This window comes from Dermacentor albipictus, chromosome 1 (genome assembly GCF_038994185.2).
Source record: "Dermacentor albipictus isolate Rhodes 1998 colony chromosome 1, USDA_Dalb.pri_finalv2, whole genome shotgun sequence".
Lineage (NCBI taxonomy): Eukaryota > Metazoa > Arthropoda > Arachnida > Ixodida > Ixodidae > Dermacentor > Dermacentor albipictus.
This window is the reverse complement of record NC_091821.1, coordinates 74,307,555-74,322,631: the sequence shown is the minus strand read 5'-3', so window position 1 is coordinate 74,322,631 and position 15,077 is coordinate 74,307,555. Positions and strand designations below refer to the sequence as shown.

Genomic DNA, 15,077 nt, shown 5'->3' with positions numbered 1-15,077 from the left:
TTCCTGGAATATTCAAGGACCTCATGATAAATAGTTCGATTAACAATGCTCCCTGGGGTACAACGTTCCCTGAGGCAGTCAGTGAAGCTTGTCAGCATCCAGAGCTGCCTTCACATGGAAAACATTGACTTCCGTTCTTAAGGACAAAGGCGGCCAGGTCACCCTTCAGCATCGTCTTCACAGCGGTCCTCAAAAGCTTTGTGCCACCTGTAGATCTGTGTCCCTGACGAGAAATCTGGCCCATCCACACTGTTAACAATTTAAACCATTTGGGAGAAATAATTTTCTGACTAAGTGTTTGTATTCAACTGGCAATGGGCGAAATGTGTCCTTGACATCCATCTGCATTAATCATGCTCCTATACAGACCTGTGCATCTTTTTTTGTGGAGAGCACCAAAACGTTTTCTTACTTTTGGAGTACACCTTCTATGTCCCACCCTGTGGCAAATCAGCAGTTACTTTTTTCAGATGGCACTACAGGAGGATCTTTGAGGACATGTGTAAATATTTTACCTACATTCGGTGATAAGGCCTGGAGAAGGTACTTTTGCCCGTTATCTACATAAAGCTTTGTCAAATATATAACAGCCAAGTTGTTCCATTAGAATTCAATCGAAAATTGCAATGAATTCCCTTAAATGTACCAGACATGTAGCCATCAGCTCTCAGAAATACTCACGAGCAATGCATGGGCTGTTCACTTTTTTTAAGTATGTACCATTCTGAAGAATATTCACCGAATTTTCGATTTACTCCAAATTTGATACGCCTTGAAGGTAAGGGGTAGCTTGTGTACTGGCACCGAATGGCTCTCACGGAAGTAAATGTTTGCAGAAAATATAAGCTGCAAGCTCACATATGTATGGGCGACTAGAAATTCTAAAACTGAAAATTAATGTGCGTCATTTAAAACCAGATGAAGCTTATAAAACTTGAAATAATGCAAATTGGCCCTGAATTAAGCTGTCTACACAGAAAGCTAGTGAATGCTGGTGTACACAGAGAAACAAAAACTGTGTTAGGAATTGCAAGGCACTAAAACCAAAGAATATGTCCATTAACATTATGTGCGAAGGGCATCAAAATTCTGTAACATCCATCCTTACAATATATTAGAATGGGTGCCTTTCTTTTATAATTTTAGTGCTATTACTCGGTCATCAGTGTACTTCACACTGAATAAAATATGGCCACCTTCATCTAGAAACAAGTAAAACAAAGAATGCAATAATTAGAAATGCAGTGTCCTTAAGTACTCATTCTTTTCATCTAATGTAATTAATGATTTGCAAGTGATTACAACAATATATGTTTTTTTCATACAACACTTTCACCTTTCTTTGCACATGATCTTGCTTGGAAAACAATATGCTCCCGTTCCTTTAAAAAGCTGCGACAAAGCACCTAGTCATACACTAAGACATTCACATTCAGGTTACAATAAAGAAGGCTAGAAAGGGCGCAAAAAAGCGGAGGTGGCTAGTCAGCGTGTCAGATTCCAAGTCTCATACCACAACATTAAAGATTTTAGCAGCGATATTGGCTTGGGACAACGCAATCGGTCATCAACGTGATTGTATTCAAAAGCAACGAAAGATCATACCTGGCAACCTTTAACGGCTTTTCCTGTTCTTGAAAAAAAGGACCTATATATAGCTAAAGATACTGTGAAATCCATGATGTGCATGTCTCTGGTCCCATACAGTTAGGGTGTGAAATTCAAAAATGCACATTTGGCTTCCATTTGCTCTAATAAATAAATGTGGTTTCGAAAGACCATTCACCATTATACACTGCTATTTTCTCTTTAGTATCCCCTAATGAGAAGGATAGAGGGAAAATAAATTCGACTTTCTTACAAGAAATGTCAGTGCTGTATTAATGCCTTTTTGAGTTTATAAATATGTCCAAGATAATAAAATTCAATTGCATTCAAATAAGTACGCACGAAAGCCTTAGAAACTTTGATATTACTGTGTTATACCGGTGACATACGGCGCACTTTTGATCGCAATCAAGCCCGATCCGGAACGAAGTTCTCGACTGCGATTGGCTCCATCGCGCAGCTTGCACAAAGGAGCCAATCGCGACCGACAATTTAGATTCGGATCGGGCTTGATTGCGATCAAAAGTGCGCCATGTGACATCGGTATAAATTTAACAGCTCGTTTCGACATAGTTAAGCCGCAATGAAGACAGCTTAAGTGGCTACAGAGAGCTAGGTCTGTCACGAAAACGTTATATTTTGTTATGGCAAGGCTGGCTTTGAAGTAGCAGTCAGCTTTTCAATTTCGACGCACAATTTAACGCGATCCAAAACATAAAAGCCAGCTGGGCATTGCTTGCCTTAACTTTTTTGCATCGCCTTATGGCTCTGTTCGCCCAAAAGACGTGTGTTGACGTACGTTTGTACAGAGCCGACATTTGGGCGTACAGATCGGTATGATCTTCTGGCTAGTCTGCGACACTCGCACACGCCGATTACTGGTTGCATCATTGAAGCCGGAGTCATCTGCTAAAGTTATCCATACTGGTGTGCTGTCCGACAATCGGTCGAGCCAACGCGTTGACGTCGTCCATGCTGGCGTCACTCTGTTGATACAGCAGCAAACAGAATCGCGAATGTTCTGTTACGAAGCTTCTGAACTGTGCTCTTCTCACCCTAATGATCAATTAGGTCACTTAATTCAGGTGGTGCTGCTGGTTCATCGCTACTCACACGGCTGCTTCAAATCAAGACATGCGCGGATTTCACTATACTTCTGGCAATGAAACAAGTGGACGTGCCTAAACAAGTTATTGCGTGCTATCATATGTGCTGCTGTAGGCACGAGATGCATCGGCGCAACCTGACGCAACCACACAGGCGCAAGCGCCAACAATTTTTGGAGACGGCGGGCAAGGACCTGGCCCTTATAGCAGACAGAGCCATCCCAACTTCCACGCTGCCGTTGCTTCCCGTCGTTTACATCAAGTGGCTGCAGCGGCTGCAGTCATTGAGGAACATCTTGAGGAACGCTGCAGTGGCTGCAGCGCGGTAAACTTGTTTTCTCTAGGAACATTATGCTCGAGTGACCTGCGGCGCAGGTGGAACCACGGGGACCACTCATTGGTCGATTCTTCTATCGCGCGGCTAGCCGCTAAAGTGTGGCAAAATTGGGAAAAAATTCTTGTTGTATGAAAAAATGCTGTAGTCTGCTCTCCGGTGTGGCCGCGCATGGCAAAACTACTATCATTGTCTTATCACTGCCGTATGCATTGATTAGTTTCAACCAGTGGAGACCTCAGACGACCACTTTCGGCGATACTCTCGCCACAGCTATCGCTACTATCGTCTTCGCGTGACGCAGTGCTCAACTAGCCAATCAGCTCATCCGGTTTTGCTCAACCAGCTACTCAGCCACTAAGCGCTAAGCCCGCACTGGGAGTGATAAAGCGATCGCCCGAGAATTCACCTCTCGGATGATCGCTTTCGGCGATATCACTTCACTCGACAGGAACAGACACGACCGCAGCGCTGGTACTTCCCGCGACATAGCTTTACTGGCTTTACCCTTGCGTCCCCGGTTGTGTAGGGCAGCATATATAGGGTGCTCTGAAACTGAGTTTTGCACCCACCGTGGTTGCTCAGTGGCTATGGTGTTGGGCTGCTGAGCACGAGGTCGCGGGATCAAATCCCGGCCACGGCGGCCGCATTTCAATAGGGGCGAAATGCGGTGGCGTAGAGGTAGAACACCCGCCTCGCGTGCAAGAGGTCCGTGGTTCGAATCCCGGTGCCGGCAATTTTCCACCGGATTTTTTAAAAAAATCCGCGTGTTGATAAAAATGCACAAACAGGCCTGGAGTGTGGCCTGATCCCGGTTACCAGAACCGGTAACGCGCACTCCCTCACCAGAGCAGGATTGGCCACCCTGGTGCAGTACTTGGCCACAACCTCCTATATGAACACGACAATGTATATATATGCCTCGTACGGTGGCTGTCCCCGTGCGATAATGGGATAATGGCGTCGCGGCGAAATGAACCGCACTAGGTGTTGTGCGGCTGCGGAAGGGTAAGCAACATTGACGAGTCCTTCGAACGATGCAGCTTAGTTCGCGCTACTGGCTTGGGTACGTCCATGTACTGGGTGAGCGAACAAATCAGCTGTGCCGTCGATCGGCACAGCTGATTCGATATATATATATATAGAGAGAGAGAATAAAGGGGTTAACCGTGGGGCCCGAAACAAAGAAATATGCAGGCAGGACACAGTGACGTGTCCGACTATCCACGTCACTGCATGGTTCCCACGTCCACTCCGCATTTCCGGATCCATTCTTTCCGATGTTGATTTTTGGTTGGAAAGTTTTAAAATCGCATGCTTTTATGCATCTCACTATTGTTAAAGCGTTCTGGCACGCAGAATGTAAACCGAACCATCGTCTTGCATGAGTGGAGGTCAATTCACTTAATAAAAAAAAGAAGTGTGCCAACCAAAGTTGACGCCGCGCAAATGAAAACAAGGTCAGCGTTCATGGCATATGTAACTGAAATTGGGGCATTAAAGATGATGCAATATTGCATAACTGCATTACAATTTTGCATTAGTTGCATTATTTTCTGCGTTCCGTTGTCAGACCTGAATTTTTTTTCGGGGCCCTCTGTTTCTTTCATTAGTCTTGAGTTCTTTTTTTTTTCACTTGCCTTTTCGTGTACTTTTTATGCCTTTTTTACGTGCATGTATGTGTCGACGTTGTCTTCTTTCATGTCGATTTCGGTTGACATGCATTTATTTATTTATTTATTTTGTAAGGGGTCAGGTGGGCCGATGTCGGAGATAATGCAGTCTATCGTGCAATGCTGTTAATTTTCGGCTGTATTGACGCTAATTACACCTGTACCTTTTATTTTACCTACTCTTCTGCGCTTAATTATCCCTTCTTTTCTCGTTTAGGCCTACATTTTGACACATTTCGCAGCACATGTATTCTTTGAAGATGATTGGCGACGTTAATGCGATTAGCATTCTTTCGTGCGATGGGTGCGTAATTAGTCGTGATACGTGATGTGGATTCTTATGATGGTGGAACTAACTAGACAGAGACTAAATTGCGTGATGTATTCAATTGCAGAGTGTTTATTATTGCGTGCTCGAGCTGCTTTTTTTTACCTGCATTCGCCGATCAGGTGGCGGTCGGCGCACCCAGCCTTTTTGGCCAACGCATACACTTAGTAGAGCCGAGCAGAATCTCGTATATTTACCCGCCGTGGTTGCTCAGTGGATATGGTGTTGGGCTGCTGAGCACGAGGTCGCGGGATCGAATCCCGGCCACGGCGGCCGCATGTCGATGTGGGCGAAATGTGAAAACACCCGCGTACTTAGATTTAGGCGCACGTTAAAGATCCCCAGGTGGTCGAAATTTCCGATGTCCTCCACTACGGCGTGCCTCATAATCAGAAAGCGGTTTTGGCACGTAAAATCCCATAATTTTAATCTCGTATATTACTTCTGGGGCACAGCAGGTAAATGTAGTGATGTGTAACGCTAATCGCAATTATCGTCGACAGTCATCTTCTTTCCCTTCGAAATACGCAAGCAGCAGTGACCCAAAGTTGGCATCAAAGAAGTTCACTGAAGAGTGACAACATACCCAGCTGCACGTACCTATACAGTGACACATACCAATAGCGCAAGCTGGCTTCAAAGAGCTTCATCGCAGGCGAGAAGCACATGTCCACTGTCACATATTGAGTAACCCAAGTTAGTCGGACAGTTGGTTTCGAACCAGATTTTCTCGGCACAGCAGCCCCATGCTATAATAGCCCCACGGACTATTCTGTGACCGAAGTTGTCCGGATAACGGTTAGAAGCAGCTGCAAATGCGTAAAGTATCCTAAGAATGCTAATCACATTAAAACCGCCAGAAGCAAAGACGAACTCAGTACAAGCGAGCTCGCGGCAGGGTCACTAACCGCAGCCACAGCGAACCATTTGGGTCTTCCATGTCTTTATGCAAATAATGGCTTGGTGACGCTTCTTGTAGCGTCATCAAGCCGCTTAGCTTTGTTCAGGCGTTTTAATGAGTGTTTCAAGAGGCATCTGAGCTACCTCAAAGTCTTCCTGCAGGATCACCGGGACCGGAAGATTCTTGCAAAAGTTCACGTGAGATTCTCTAAATGCTCTTGAGGGATCATCGTTCTGGGCGCCAAGATTGGCGATACTTTGTGCTCAACTGGATACTTTTGAAGGCTCATCGCAGGAAAAGTTTCAGGTTGGGTACTTCGCTGCTATTTGGATACTTTTGAAACGAGCCCAAGTGGTACTATAAAGCACACGTATCGTGCAACGGCCATCGTCACCATAATTGTAAGAAAGTGTACCTCAAAAAAAGTTTAACTAAAATGGCCATTTCGCCCTTAGTCCCGGTATCCAACCAACCAACAGGATCGTATGGAGAATTGCCAGTTTTTCCCCTACAACATAACGTATATAACTATAAAATGTCGGTATTATGGAGCATATCGTGAAATATGTGGAACAACCCAAGTTTTCAAAATAACTGGCTCCAACACCTGCAGCCTCTGCTGCCTTCGTGTTCCAACTGGACTATACCAACCGAAGGCCACCCTTATTTGTCGGCCATGGCTAGGAGCGGCCTTTACGAAGTATTTTGCTTTTTGCATTGGAATGGCCGACAACCCTACGTACGTGCGGTGAATGTGGTCGGAAGGAGGCCCTTCAACACGTTCTATGTGTCTGTCCTCGTCACAGCGCACTGAGACGATCGTCCGCAACTGCACTAGACCGCTTTGATCAAATACCATTATTAGAACAAACCATTTTGGAATACTCACTTCATAAGACACCGCAGCAAAGGGCGAAGAACACTACTATAGGGCAACAGAGCTGAACAAATGGACCTAGCCTGAGTTGGTCTTAGTTTTGCTGCACGTGATCCTGTGCTGTGATAGTACGCGGTGATCGTGCATCCATGCTCTCTGTCTCTTATATTTCTACATCCCTCGCCCACTTTTTCCCAGTGTTTTCCAGATCCTGTTTTCCCCGAACAGGATCTTCCGTTCTAGTTAAAGTCGCTGCCTTTCTCTTTTCATTTGTCTCTCTTTTCTGGACAAAGAGAAAACGAAACAGAAAACTTGCAGGTCGTTATAAAATATCTAGTAGGTATGCCAAGAACAGCGTCTATTGAGAGCGAACCCCGAATGGCTCGAAATGATTTGCAAATGCGATCTTTGTCTGATGCTGGATCATCACAGAGATCCCCCAAGTATGCAGACGTTCATGTGAAGACTGTTAGAAGCTTTAGAGTCCCTTCCACCGGCTACCGCTGCGCGCGCACCTGCTGTATGACAACTATGATAATTAATTACGGGCATTAAGAGTTTACCGCGCACATTTCTTAATACCCTCACCAGTACCTCACACCTTCACGAGTCAAGAGAGCAGTTGTCTTGAAAAAGGCCTAAACCTACTCCCTGGCTCAACCTCATTGTAATTCTACTACATAGCTATCAAGCTACATAGCTACCAGCTGCGCTACAGCTGCGACGGCTTCCCTTATAAATCCCACGTCTTGTGAGACTTACCCGGGAAGGTATGCGGTCGTGCAATACAGACTGCCTTGCTCAGCTTTCTCCCTCTCAAAGACTTGCGACGCTGAAGGAGTGGTTGGGAGACTTCTCCCCCGACACTATGCAAGCCCTTCTTAACAACATTACATCCTGGACTTGGATGTGAATTAGGCATTTGCCCACCGTTCACCCTTCGCACCCCTACCGGTGGGCATTGACTTCTGTCTTTGAGGCAGTAATCTTTCTCTCTCATCAGTATTATTGTATTATCAGAGTGGGCCCAGTTGGAAGCGTGCAAACTAGGCACAGAGGCTCCTTCTATCAAGCGATAAATGGTTCAGGAAAATGTCCAAGGTATGCTCAATTTACAGATAACCAATATCAGTATCTTCAATGTAAGTATTCCATGTCATTCCTCCTTTAGATTATTCCAGCGTTCTGTCACTGTTATGCAAATCCCATGAAGCAATCGACGTGACTGCATGGATAGATGCAAGTACAGGTGTGTATGCGGTGAAGGTGCTGTAATAAGACAATTAAGTAATACAATTAATATTATTCCTTTTCGTAATCGTGAAATGTAATTCACTTACGGTCAGCAGGATGTGCAAGTTAATCGCCAAACTGCGAGGTCGCAGTGAAGTTACTGCGCGTACGGAACTAATAGGAAAATCGGCATCACAAAAAGCAGTCAAGTCTTCACCCTGTTATATTCGCCCTCCTCCTATCTCCTCACTCGGCTTGTTTGTATAATAGGAATAATAACAGATTCGGCCACTGGTGCCGGGAATCGAACCCACAGTCTCGCCCTCAGTCTTTTCCTTAGCAGTATAGTGTATATATAGTACTCCATATATAGCCACTGAACCACCGCGGCGATTTTGTTTTGGTAATGAATGCCTACAGACATGCTGGTCGGAAAACTCAGGAAGGGGGTCGGGAAGCGCAAATGATCGCCATTCCTTTTTCCTGCCATTTTAAGAACACCAGTTGTCATCACGAAAGTGACCAGTTTGCAGCTTTACCCAGCTTTTGTACAGGCGGCCTTCTATATTAGAGATGCGCAGTGCACACTTATAGTTCCGAAGGTGCGATTATAAATGCTGAGAGTCATGCAGAAGGCACTGCTGCCAATTTACTAAAAAATTCGGGCCCGCGCAAGGCTTCGATGCTTCAGAGGGTTCAAGGTTCAGAGAGAGGCGAATTTATCCTTAACCAACGTCTGAAGGAGCACTATAAAGATCGATCACTCTTTCAAAAGTACCCTTGCATTTCTTCGGTGAAGATTGTAGCTTAGAGGAGAAAATAAGGCTCAAATTACCATAAATTTCGCGCATATCTGGCGGCGTCTATTGTGGTTTGATTACGACACAGCTTTTACAGTATCTTCCCTTACCGCCAGTCTAGGGTAGCAAACCGGAGGCTCATCTGGTTGACCTTCCTGCCTTTCCTCTTCTTGATGTCTCTCTCTCTCTCGTTTATTTCGATAACATTTGACAAAGAACCCGCGAAAGTTAGAAGGCTCTTCCTAATCTATCTTTTCCGCTCTCTTATTCTAGAATGCATTCTGTTACCTTTTTATATAATATTCGGTTTAGCCTAACCTATACACGAGAAGAAAGGGGGTTAAGAAGAAGCCAACAAATGCTGACACCAAGGACAACATAGGCGAAATTATTTGTCCTTAATAAATGAAATAAACAAACGATAAACAATGAAAATATGAAGGTGGATGAAAAAACAACTTGCCGAAAGTGGGGACCGATCCCACAACCTTGGGTTTACGTGTGTGATGCTCTAACAATTGAGCTACCACGGCGCCGTTTCCCCATCCATTTTCCTGGGTATTTATGCCTCCTATTAGAACCCTGGGAGCGTTAGCCAACGCCACTACTCACGAACCTTGGCGGCGGACGTGGAACGTCCTTTCTGCCGCAGGCGTCACGAGAACGTGGTCTTTTTGGGGGAAGGCAACCGGTCAATAAACCCACACATGCTACCTGAAGGCATCAATGTTGCCGGATTCGAGACCCTCGTTATGTAATGCACGAGAAGAAAGGGGATTAACCGAGGGGCCCGATTTTTGTATTAGTCACATCATAAGAAGCCAACAAACGCTTACACCAAGGACAACATAGGGGAAATTACTTGTGCTTGATAAATGAAATAAAGAAACGATAAATAATGGATATGAAGGTGGATGAAAAAAAACTTGCCTCAGGTGGGGAACGATCCCACAAGATATATATGAAATCACGCGGAGCTTGTGCGTGGATTTGAATACACTTCAGCTTTGTAAGTCCCTAAGGCATCAGTCTTATTTTTTTTTCCTCTGTTTGGCTAGCTCCCAATTGTGAATAATATGATTGACCAATCTAGTCTAACGATAAGCACTCTTGTGGAGTGTTCCTTTAGCGCAGACTGAATTTCAGTCGAGGCGAATCATGTGCCTCTTTTTTTTTTTGTGCGACTTCCGTTGAAGAGCTGCTTCAGAATAAATATCAAAGTGCGTTTCCTAGACTGCAGTTTATGAACGGTCCGTGTTTCAACGTACTATGGCCACTCGATCAAGACGCACAAGGTCTTGATCGAGCGGCCGTGACCATGCTAGGTCTTTACGGTAACGTACGATACCCAATTCTTTTTGTATGTGTGTCTGTGGTTGTAAGATCACAGCGCGTATTTCGACCACAGCCGCTAGATCAAGACGCACAAAGCGTTTTCATTGAGCGGTAGTGATTGCGACATTGCTTGCACGCGTGAACTGAACTGAACTTTATTTCCAAAGGTGTCAAAGTCATTTTCGAGGGCACCGTCGGCTTTCACGAGGCCTATGCGTGCCTAATTTATTTTTTTCGGAATGCTTTATAATACTTAAGAAATGAAGTGACTGCTGCCTTCTATATATAGCTAAAGTTTGCATGTGCTAAGATTACAAATTCTGCGATTGCTTAGCAAATTTATCAACATTAGATTATTGTTGAAGGCAGCCTTGCATGCGAATTCATATGTGCCCTTTATATGCATATATTGACGCTACGTAAAGGAATATCTGCCTTTCATCTGATCAATGATTACTGGGCACCCGAAGATCAAGTTGGGTTATTCAGGAAATATCTGAAGTTGACACGAACGCAAATGACCGTATGCCCTTTCTATCTTAAGTTACATTTGCACCGCTTACACCTAATTTTTGTCCGCGTCTACGTGTGTATATTTTTCTTCTCATAATGTGTCACAGCTTATTTTGGCCAATTAATTTGACCACGTCTCTTTCAGAAACTATAGCGTTCGTGTTGCGCGATGCTCGCAAGAGCGGAAAAGCGAATTTTGAGGCGCGATATCAGCTTTGCAGTTCATATCACGAATGCGAGAGCTAAATTGTCATTTAGCATTGTGGTAGCAATATACCGTTACCACCATCGTTCTTCGACACCCACGAGCGTTTGCTCATGCTATAGCTAAGTCGCACCAGATGCAATCGCGGCGCGACTTATACATATCTAGCACGCGCAAAACTGGCAAGTGACCAGTATATGGTGGCGGTAACGGTATAGAGGTAGCGGTATGTTAAAATTTCTGTCAACGTTGCAGAAGCTGTATGTACGCGACATACTTCCAAATTATTCGATAAAGTCCAACCTCTGCGTAAAGTAACGAAAACCAGAAGTCTGGCACCTTACCCAGGCGGCACTTGCTGGTCAGGATTTGGTCGCCTTGAGGGCGCTTCCCCGCTGCAAAGACGTATACAAGTCGGTATGCTTTCGGCGTCTCTTGCCTTTTGCCGTGTGTGGAGCCGACGAGGCCGAGACTCACGATCGGATCGAGAGCGCAGTGCGAAGTGACGCCGATTCAGCGCGATGCTTGCGATGTCATTCAGCGTCCGAGTCGTTCGGCACTCCTCACGCGTGTCGCCGGCGATAGCTGACTGCAGTCCGCGAACCGTGGATTTCTAGGCACCGAATACTCTACCTTTCCTTTCTTTCTGGTTTTTTTTTTTTTTGACGCCAATCCAAGGTCGCGCGTGCGAGCCTTGCGTGAAGCCCAAATCGACTCGGCCAGTCGCCGTCAAGAGTGTAATTATGCGCAGGGCGGAAGTCGGTTCGAGCGGTAGTTTGCGCGAGAGAACGCGAAAGGGCGGTCCGGCGCGGTATCGTCGGCCCACCTGCGCCGATCGTTCGTCTGCTCTTGGTTCGAACGACGAGAAAGAGATTCGAAGAGCTCGTTCGGACGCGCGATCGAAGTCCTCCCACTGCTGCAGCGACGTGCACTTGCGGCCGAGTTACAAGCGAGATAAATTGTTCTCTTCATACGAAGAACATACAACGCTGGCAGGGAATCGGATCAAAGAAAAAGTGGGGAGGGGTCGGCAGTGGAGAAAAGCAACGACAGTTCTGTTACTATGACAATAGGCCTCGTAGAGTCCAAAACAAGGACAGGTACAGTTGAACTGACGATCATCAGTATCAGATCAAGAGAGACCGCGCACGCCAATAGATCTGGCCATGAGATCAATCTCAACATATATAGGCCGAGAAATGGGACAGAGCACACACACAGAAAAAAAAACCTTCCTGGATAGGGCAGTTCCATTTAGAAAACTGCGAAAGGCTACTGTGCAAAAGAAAGCCTAGAACAGGCTTTACCGTTGAAATAAGCTGTTTCTGTAAATACCGTACCTCGGTTTATACTCAAAGGAAATGTCTTAGGCTGTAGAGTACAAACCGGAATGAGGAGGGGAGGCGGAGGCGTGTATTTATAGAAATGACTAATTAAAACTGTAACGCCGAGTTAGAAAACTTGAAAACCCTGTACCATTATTGTTATTTCTTGTCTTGAGGGATGGGATCTCATTGCAATGCTTTGCTCGGAACGTCTCGGCTACTGTTCGGAGACTGCAGGAAGCGTCGGTGTTTCTCATAGGATTTCCTCCCCAGCTGTCAACAACTTTTAGACTTGCTGTTGATGACCAGCAGATTGCCTCCACCACCATTCGAAATACTCGTGGCCTCGGAGCAGCCGCTGGTGACTTCAACTTCAAATGCACTCAAGAGATCGAGGAAATCTGCATAGTGCAATGAATCTTTTTGAGGTTACCTTAGAGGAGTTGCTAAGACTGACATTTCAAAAAATCAAGAAATACTGAAGGCTCATTCAAGTTGCGGCTGGTTTTATCGCAACATGCAATTGGTTTCATCCGCTCAAAAAGAAATCTTAGTTTATAATAGCTATGACACCCTAGATAGCCTCGCCTAACAATGTTCGCCTCCAGTCGTTATCAAGCAATCATGCAAACCGCATTTCCTCAATTCTAACGCACACTTAAATGACATACGGGTTAAAATCAAGTACGAAACCAAAACTGCATTAGGTAGTGACCTTCGCAAGGTGTTTATAGCATATAGCTGCAAAGAAATGCTATTCAAAAGTTAGTCATTATAAGTGAGCCCAAGTTTCGTGATATGTGCAATTATTTTCACGAAATTTTCTTGGTACCTGTGCTGACCTACGGTTCCAAAGCAACAGTAATAATGGCCGCAAAGGACGTCTCAGTAGATGCCATGCGTTGCGTGGGAACGGACGCGAAGCACTGTATATGTCTGCAGAAATACCAGTGCACGTGCCATTTTGCATTTATCTCCCAGCGAAAATTGGGTCATCACAAGCCTCGAGTCTTACCTGTGAGCGAAGTTCACGTCCATGCAAATCACACAGAAAAGGGATACCTAAGCTCCTCCCGCTACGCAAACACGGCACAAAAAGGAACGTCAATTGAAAAAAAAAATCAACTGTCAAGTCGATCTAAGCGTGACAAGGTGCATCCAGAAGGGGGACCAGTAAGGACGCACCTTGCAGCTCTAACGTAACGCGTACAAGTGGAAGCGTCGTGCCGCGCATACAAAACATGGATACGCAAACGAGCGCTGGAACACACCCTGTGCCGATTCGCCCATGTGGAATTGTTAGATAAAACTCACAACTTCGTGTGCAATGCAAACTACATTTAATAAAATGCAAATCGCAATATCTATGCCATGCGAGCGCCAACAACGTAAGCGTTCTGTTGCACGGTGAACGTGCAAGACTGGGAACGACATATGTAGTTGGATCGGATGTTTAGCGTAGCCTTACCGCCATACCTTTACCACCTTTACCACCTCATCAATATGCCAACTGCCCGTTTAGCGCTCTACTGCGGCGCGTGTGCGCATCTGTCACAATAAAGGTAATAATATTGCTTTAACGCATATCCTAACAAGAAAGTTAGAATATATGCATCCAGCAGGAATGGAAGCGGAACGAAGCCATAGTATACTACTACTACTACTACTACTACTACTACTACTAGTACTACGACACCACTTTATTATTATTATTATTATTATTATTATTATTATTATTATTATTATTATTATTATTATTATTATTATACATTTACATGCAAGACAGCTGAGTTTTGTTTTCCTTAGCACCTCCGCAAAGCCACACTCTCTCGGGAGTGCGAAGTTACTGACCTTGGAATCATTTTTCATTCCAAGCTCACCTTCTCGCCCCACATAGAAAGTATCACTAAGCGTGGCCTGCGCATCCTGGACACAGCAAGTTGAATGTCGAGGGAGTTCACAAATACAGGTGTATTTCTTAAGCTGCACATATCTCTCTGCCGACATCCGCTAGAATATGCCGCTGTCGTTTGGAACAGTACTTGCCGGTCTAACAAAGATCAAGTAGGCAGAGTTCAGAAGAAAAAAAAAACGTTTGTCTATAGAGCGATATCGGTGCTCCAGGAAGGTCGTCCATGAACAACAACCTCGTCCGGAGTCCTCGCTCAGTCTAGAAGACCTGGACTGCAGACGGACCCAAAGCTGTCTTAACTTTACTGTTCACTCTTGTAAAGGTCTCACTGGTTGTACAGATATTTTGTATAACGTTAGTATAAGAATTCCGCGAAAAACAACAAGGTTGTCTAAACCTTTTTCGTGTATCTACTTCTGGCGTCTGACAGAATCCTTTGACCAAGATTCTGCAGGCCTGCAACGAACACTCACACAAAATTGACATATTTCAGAAAAAATTTTTTCACTTAGAACTCGAATCCATTTCATAACCTATTTCCAGAAATGTCAAGAGAGAGAGAGAGGGGGGGGTGTGAAAGGCAGGCAAGTTAACCAGATGCGAGTTTCCGGTTTGCTACCTTGCACTGGAGTGGGGGAAATAGGGGTTCGAAAGAGGGCAAAGAGAGAGAGAGAAAAAACGAGGTAACAGGAAGGGCATTCCAATTCCAGGCGTTCACACAGGCTAGTGGGTCTCAAGAAGTGATGTACCACTTGCACGGCGTTCTGATTCGATATAAAGTCCCATCGATGTTCTAGAATTATTTTTTCCAGCAGAGGCCGGATGATCAGCCTCTAACGGAAGAAAGGATTCTAGAACTAGTTGAGCACGACGGAAAGCGATTGTCTCTGCACGCTGTACTACGGGCACTAGATCAGAACATGACGG

The 15,077-nt window shown here is 45.1% G+C and overlaps 1 protein-coding gene across 1 annotated transcript in view; it reads right to left on the bottom strand.

The window, feature by feature from the left end:
• LOC135903979 (aldo-keto reductase family 1 member B1-like) overlaps positions 1-11,564 on the bottom strand; it is a 58,461-nt gene extending 46,897 nt beyond the window's left edge. Inside the window, exon 1 of the mRNA XM_065434491.1 lies at positions 11,258-11,564. The gene's annotated coding sequence lies outside the window, so the exon portion shown is untranslated. The remainder of the gene's footprint in view (positions 1-11,257) is intronic.
• Between the last annotated feature and the right edge of the window lie 3,513 nt (positions 11,565-15,077).